Raw genomic sequence first — 7872 nt, 5'->3', positions numbered from 1 at the left:
AAATGGAACCGGTGCAGACGTGGCAAAAACGCAAGGTGACCCCTACACGGGCAGAGAAAAAACGGCCGACACTCCAGAAAAATCGTTTTGATATTTAGGATTTCCAAGGGAAAAATTGAGCTGCCTTTGCCGATTTCTTTTTTAATACGATTGGCTCCAGGTACTACATCACCCTCTCCCACTCAGTTTATAATTACAACAAAGAGGGAAAAAAAGGTGTCGTTTTAAAAATAAAGAAAATTATGAAAAATGATCTCGTTGTGCAAGAATTTGGTACCTTTGACAGGCTAAAAATCACAGTTCGATTTTGGTGGGTTTGTTGCATTTTGATTGGGTCGCCTGTAAAGCCTACAGGAAGTCCTCCATGTACGACCACAACTGAGCCCAAAGTTTACGTTGCTAAGTGAGACATTGGTTTTCAGGCTCTTGTGTGCCCTAATTCAATCAAGTAAAAAGGTAAAAAAAACAAAAACAAAATTAAACAACAATCTCCAATCCAAAAGAGCCTTGATAGTACAAGGCTACACACCCTGTTATTAACACAGCTGCCTGCAATTTACTGCTGGTTCGAATCTCGCCAAGGCTCAAGGTTGACTCAGCCTTCCATCCTTTCTAAGGTAGGTTAAATGAGGACCCAGTTGTGGGGGCAATAAGCTGACTTTGTATAAATATACAAAAAGTATGAAGGCTATTGCTTAACGCATTGTAAGCCGCCCTGAGTCTCCGGAGAAGGGCGGCATATAAATCAAATTAAAAAAAAAAAAAATACATAGAGGAAAAAAAAAAAGAAAAAGAAAAATTTAGAAAAAGAGAGGAAAAAAAAAATTAAATAAAAAATCCAAAAGATAATTTCTTCAGGCTCTTATATGCCTTAATCCAATTGAGCAATAACGTGTTGTAGAAAAATAAAAGGGAGAATAATAAAAAAAAAAAAGAAAGAAAAAAAAGGAGAGAATATAAAAAGAAAAATTCTATTTCAAAAAATTAAAAGTACTAAAGGTCTACAAGCATAGATATACTTCTATTCAAGATAGTTAAAAATGGAAGAAGTGGAATGGTAAAGAAGAAAAAAACTTTCTATCAAATTTAAAAGTTCACAACTTTGTAGCATTCAAAAGCTCTTTCATATATCTCACTCAGTTTAACAGCTCTCTTTCCAGAGTCACTGTTAAGTGAGACATTGGTGAAGGGAGCTTGGCCCCCATTTTACGACCTTTCTGGCGATGGTTGTTAAGCGAAACATCATGTTAAGTCAGTAACAAGGTTGTTGAGTGAATCTGGCTTTCCCCTTGACTTTGCTTGTCGGAAGGTCGCAAAAGGGAGATCACGTGACCCCGGGACGCTACGTCGTAAATATGAGTCAGTTGCCAAGCGTCTCAATTTGGATAAAGTGACTGTGCAGAGGCTGCAACGGTCATAGGTGTCATAAGTCGGTCATAAGTCACTTTTTTTCAGTGCCGACGTAACTTTGAACGCTCACTAAAATGAACCGTTGTAAGTCGAGGACTGCTTGTAGGTTAGCATGTTGAGCAAATTCGGGAAATGTTACTTTATTCGATACAGGGGGTCCTCGACTTACAACTGGGAGTTCTAGTTCCACCTTAGGCATGAAAGCCGGCTGGGTGACTTTGGGCCAATCACCAGGAGTTGGGGAGTTCTAGTTCTGCCTTAGACATAAAAGCCAGCTAGGTAGCTTTGAGCCAAATGCTAGGAGACTCTGAGTTCTAGTCCCCCCTTAGGCACGAAAGGCAGCTGGGTGACTTTGGGCCAATCACCAGGAGTCAGGGAGTTCTAGTTCTGTCTTAAACATAAAAGCCAGCTAGGTAGCTTTGAGCCAAATGCTAGGAGACTCTGAGTTCTAGTCCCCACCTTAGGCACGAAAGGCAGCTGGGTGACTTTGGGCCAATCACCAGGAGTCGGGGAGTTCTAGTTCTGCCTTAGACATAAAAGCCAGCTAGGTAGCTTTGAGCCAAATGCTAGGAGACTCTGAGTTCTAGTCCCCCCCTTAGGCACGAAAGGCAGCTGGGTGACTTTGGGCCAATCACCAGGAGTCGGGGAGTTCTAGTTCTGCCTTAGACATAAAAGCCAGCTAGGTAGCTTTGAGCCAAATGCTAGGAGACTCTGAGTTTTAATCCCCACCTTAGGCACGAAAGGCAGCTGGGCGACTTTGGGCCAATCACCAGGAGTCGGGGAGTTCAAGTCCCACTAAATGAATGCTTGTAAATCAAGGACTAACTGCAGTCATTTTCCATAATCATGGTGCCAGTCGTGATTTGGTTGATAATCACCAGGGTTGATTTATTTATTTATTTATTTATTTATTTTATTTGAAGGACTCAGAGCGGTGAACAGCCAACAATAAAATCCAGACATACAAAATTTAAAAGCAGAATTAAAATCAAATTAAATAGTTTTGGCCCAGACAAATTACAACCCCAATCAATTTAAAACCAATTTTAAAATTTGAATATATGAAATAGTAAAAAATATTAAAAATTAAAAATTCCGTTGAGACGGAAGAGCTGGCCTTGATCTTTCCAGCTGCCCGCTCTGTCCATGCCCTTCATACCTGCAAGGTGAAGCTAATCCCCATGAATGTGACAGATAGTTGCCATGGTTACTTTCCTAGGACCTTCCTCATGGCTGACACCGAAGCTGATTTTACATTGATGGCCCTGTTTGCAAAGCAGAAGCAAGGCAGGAGGACTTCGCGACGAAGGCTTCGGCCTAGGAAGCGGATCAAGCCCACCTTCAGGCGCTGGGCCAGCTGTTCTCCCTCTCTCAGTGACGCCTAGCCATGTCGCGCAGTGCTTAGAATGCAGTATTGCAGGTTAACTCTGCCCACTGCCAGCAGTTCGATCCCGACCAACTCATGGTTGAAGCCTTCCCTCGTTCTGAGGTCGCTAAAACGAGGACCCAGATTGTTGGGGGCAAGAGGCTGACTCTGTAAACCACTTAGAGAGGGCTGGAAAGGACTGGGAAGCGGTATATAAGTTCCTTCCTTCCTTCCTTCCTTCCTTCCTTCCTTCCTTCCTTCCTTCCTTCCTTCCTTCCTTCCTTCTTTCCTTCATTCCTTCCTTCCATCCATCCATCCATCCATCCTCCCTCCTCTTCCTTCCTTCCTTCTTTCCTTCCTTCCTTCTTCCCTCCCTCCCTCCCTCCCTCCCTTCCCTCCCTCCCGCCTAGTGGTTAGAATGCAGTATTGCAGGCTAACTCTGCCCTCTGCCAGCAGTTCAATCCTGACCAACTAGCTGACTCAGCCTTCCGTCCTTCCGAGATCGGTAAAATGAGGACCCAGTTAGTTGGGGGCAAGAGGCTGACTTTGTAAACCGCTTAGAGAGGGCTGTAAAAGCACTGCGAAGTGGTATATATGTTCTAAGTCCTGTTCTATTCTGTTCCGTTCCGTTCCGTTCTGTTTTGTTCCGTTCCACTCCACTCCATTATCATCCCAATTTTGATCATGTGACCATGGGGATGTCACAACAGTTGTAAGAGTGAAAAGAAGTTATCCAACACTTTTTTTTAGGGTCGTTGTAACCTCCAGTGATGGAGGAGCGCCCACGACTTCTGGTGGCCAGCTGTTCCACTGGTTAATTGTCCTCACTGTTAGGAAGTTTCTCCTTAATTCCAGGTTGCTTCTCATTTCTTTAGATTATTAGCCAAACCCAAATCCTGCAGCCCTTCATATGTGTGTGAGCCTCCAGGCCTTTGATCACCTTAGTTGAATCAGAATCAGAACGGAGCAGGAAGGGATCTTGGAGATCAAGCTGGTGCAGCCCCTTGATCAAGCAGGAGACCCTATTCCAGTGATGGCGATCCTTTTCTGGACTGAGTGCCCAAATTAGGCACGTGTATATGCGCACATGTGCCTGAACCCCCAAAATGCAATGCGTGTCTGGTCCTGCAATGCTCTCTGCACCCACACGCATGGTGCATGGCCCCTGCATGCGCCCCCACCCCCCATGCGCATGTTCACGCCCCCTGCACGTACATGCACATGTGGCCCCCCCACATCACCATCATGGCCCTATATTATTTCAGACAAGTGGCTGTCCAATCTCTTCTTATAAACCTCCGGTGAGGGAGCACCCACAATGTCTAAAGGCAATTTGTTCCACTGGTTTTATTTATTTATTTATTTATTTATTTATTTATTTATTTATTTATTTATTTATTTATTTATTTATTTATTTATTTATTTATTTATTGGTTCGATTTATATGCCGCCCTTCTCCGGAGACTCAGGGCGGCTTACAATGCGTTAAGCAATAGCCTTCATACTTTTGTATATACCTGCTTAGTAGGGCTTTTGCCCCCCCCCCCAAGCGGTGTTCTTTATTTTAATACAAAGTCAGCTTATTGCCCCCACAATCCGGGTCCTCATTTTACCTATCTCGGAAGGATGGAAGGCTGAGTCAACCTTGAGCCTGGTGAGATTTGAACTCGCAGTAATTGCAGGCAGCTGGTGCTACTTAACAGCACTTTAGTCCGCTACGCCACCAAGGCTCTTATTAATGGTTAATTGTCCTCACTGTTAGGAAGTTTCTCCTTAGTTCTAGGTTGCTTCTCTCCTTGATAAGTTTCCATCCATCAGTTCTTGTCCTGCCTTCAGGTGCTTTGGAGAATAGCTGGACTCCCTCTTCTTTGGGGCAGCCCCTGAGATATTGGAAGACTGCTCTCATGTCTCCCCTACTCCTTCTTCTCATTAAACTAGACATACCCAGTTCCAGCAACCGTTCTTCATATGTTTTATCCTCCAGGCCTTTGATCCTCTTAGTTGCTCTTCTCTGCACTTTTTCCAAACTTTCAACCTCTTTTTGGTAGTATGGTGATCAAAACTGGATGCAGGATTCCAGGTGTGACCTTTATAAAGGCTTTTTAAAGTGGTACTAAAACTTCACATGATTTTGATTCTATGCCTCTGTTTATATAAACAAGAATTGTGTTACCTATTTTGGCTGCTGCTCTTTCTTTCTTTCCTTCCTTCCTTCCTTCCTTCCTTCCTTCCTTCCTTCCTTCCTTCCTTCCTTTCCTTCCTTCCTTCCTTCTTTCTTTCTTTCTTTCTTTTTCTTTCTTTCTTCTCCTCCTTCTTCTCCCCCCCTCTCTTTTTCTTTTTGGCTGCTCAGTTGCTCTTTTCTGAACTTTTTCCAAACTCTCAACATCTTTTTTGTAATGTGGGGACCAAAATTGGTTGCAGGATTCCAGGTGTTGCTTTACTAGAGTTTCATAAAACGGTACTAATACTTCACGTGATTTTGATTCTATGCCTCTGTTTATACAACCAAGAATTGTGTTAGCTTTTTTGGCTGCTGCTCTTTCTTTTTCTTTTTCTTTCTTTCTTTCTTCTTTCTTTCTTCTTTCTTTCTTTCTTTCTTTCTTTCTTTCTTTCTTTCTTTCTTTCTTTCTTTCTTTCTTTCTTTCTTTCTTTCTTTCTTTCTTTCTTTCTCTTTCTTTCTTTCTTTCTTTCTTTCTTCCTTTATTTCTTTCTTTCTCTCTTTCCTTTCTTTCTTTCTCTTTCTTTCTTTCTTTCTTTCTCTCTTTTTCTTTTTCTCCTCCTTCTCCTTCCCCCCTCTCTTTTTCTTTTTGGCTGCTCAGTTGCTCTTCTCTGAACTTTTTCCAAACTCTCAACCTCTTTTTTGTAGTATGGTGACCAAAATTGGTTGCAGGATTCCAGGTGTGGCCTGACTAGAGTTTCATAAAACGGTACTAATTCCTGTCCAAGGCCTTCCAGTTTCGCCCCCTCTTTGCATCCCCCCCCCACCGACTGCTGTGCGCCATCTTTGGCAAAAGCGGCCGTCCGTCCCCCTGAGGAGCTCACCTCACTTGCTTTCACTCCGAGTCAGATTAAAAGCCCTTTGAAGAGACTCGGCTATTAGAGGGAAGAGATACAGCGGCAAAAATATATTTTTATCGACTCAACACCAGGCTCAGCTCTGCATTAGGCTGGGAAAGCTGTTCACCAGCAGACTTGAATGAGAATTCGGTACAATTAGCCTCCGACGTACAACAATTCGCTTAGTGACCGTCAGAAGTTACAACGGCACTGATAAAAGCGACTTGTGACCAACTTTTCACACCTATGACCATTGGAGCATCGCCTGGGGTTAAACTGATTTCCATTCGGATGCTTGGCAACTGTCTCATTTTTATGATGTCCGCAACATTCCTGGGGATCCCCTTTTTGCGACCTTCTGATGAGCAACGTCAATGGGGAGGCCTGATTCACTTAACGACCGTGTGACTAATTTAGCAATGGCAGTGATTCGTTTAACGAAGATGGCAGGAAAAGTCGTAAAACGGGGCAAAGCTCGCTTAACACATTTCTCCCTTAGCAACGTAAATTTTGGGCTCAGCTGTGGTCGTAAGTCGAAGACTACCTGTATTAGGGCAATATGTTTTTACCATATTATCCCTAATGGAGTCCACAAAGATTAGAGTGGCAGTCCTCGAATTACAACCACAATGGAGAGTAACGTTTTAGTGGTTCAGCGAGGCAGTTCTTAAGTGAGCCGCACCCAATTTTACGTCCTTTGATGTGGTTGTTAAGTGAATCACAGCTTTACTTAACTATGGAGAGGGTGAGTTCTAGTCCCACCTTAGTCATGAAAGCCACCGGATGACATTGGGCTAATCACCAGGAGACGGTGAGTTCTAGTTCGGCCTTAACCATGAAAGCTGTCTGGGTGATCTTGGGCCAATTGCTAGGAGGCAGTGAGTTCTAGTACCACCATAGGCATTAAGACGACTGGGTGACTTTGGGTCAATCACCAGGAGACGGTGAGTTCTAGTTCCGCCTTAGGCATGAAAGCTGTCTAGGTGATCTTGGGCCAATTGCTAGGAGGCAGTGAGTTCTAGTACCACCATAGGCATTAAGATGACTGGGTGACTTTGGGTCAAACACCAGGAGACGGTGAGTTCTAGTTCCACCTTAACCATGAAAGCTGTCTAGGGGATCTTGGGCCAATTGCTAGGAGGCAGTGAATTCTAGTACCACCATAGGCATTAAAACGACTGGGTGACTTTGGGCCAATCACCAGGAGATGGTGAGTTCTAGTTCTGCCTTAGCCATGGAAGCCGCCTAGGTGACCTTAGGCAAATTGCTAGGAGACAGTGAGTTCTAGTCACACCATAGGCTTTAAAGCAACTGGGTGACTTTTGGAGAATCACCAGGAGAGGGTTAAGTTCTAGTCCTGCCTTAGGCATGTAAGACAGTCGAGTGACTTTAGGCCACTCCATCTCTCTCAGCCTACCTTACAAGGTTGTTGTGGGGAAAAGAGGAGGCGGCTGTGTATGTGGATATCTTCACCGCTTTGAGTGACTTGTAAAAATAATAAAAGGTGGAATAGAAATAAAATAAGCGCGCAACTCTACGACAGGACTCCAAATCCATAATGAAACACCCCATCGGGGTGCACCAACCTATTCTTCACCCCACACGATCTGCTCCTTGACATCCTGGCCCCAGCATCTGGGTCTTCCAAGCCAGGGGGCTGCCTACATGAAATTTCCAGGGAGAGCATCTCATAGCGTTTATCAACTTTGGCAGCTTTCAGATGGGTGGACTTCAACTCCCAGAATTCCCCAGCCCAGCAAGAATTTCCCCCAACTCACAGAATTCCCCAGCTAGTCATTCTGGGAGTTGAAGTCCATCCACCTGAAAGTTGTCCAGGTTAAGAGACACAGTTCCCGTAGGGTAAGTACCAATGGTGAAATCCAATTTTTTTTTACTATGGATTCTGTGGGCGTGGTTTGGTGGGTGTGGCAGAGGAAGGATACTGCAAAATCTCCATTCCCTCTCCACTCCTGGGGGGAAGGATACTGCAAAATCTCCATTCCCCCTCCACTCCTGGGGGGAAGGATACTGCAAAATCC

The sequence above is a fragment of the Pituophis catenifer genome, unplaced genomic scaffold (genome assembly GCF_029215685.1).
Source record: "Pituophis catenifer annectens isolate HBS135680 unplaced genomic scaffold, rPitCat1.0.hap2 SCAF_3, whole genome shotgun sequence".
In the NCBI taxonomy this organism is placed as follows: Eukaryota; Metazoa; Chordata; class Lepidosauria; order Squamata; family Colubridae; genus Pituophis; species Pituophis catenifer.
Note: the sequence above shows the minus strand (reverse complement) of the source record.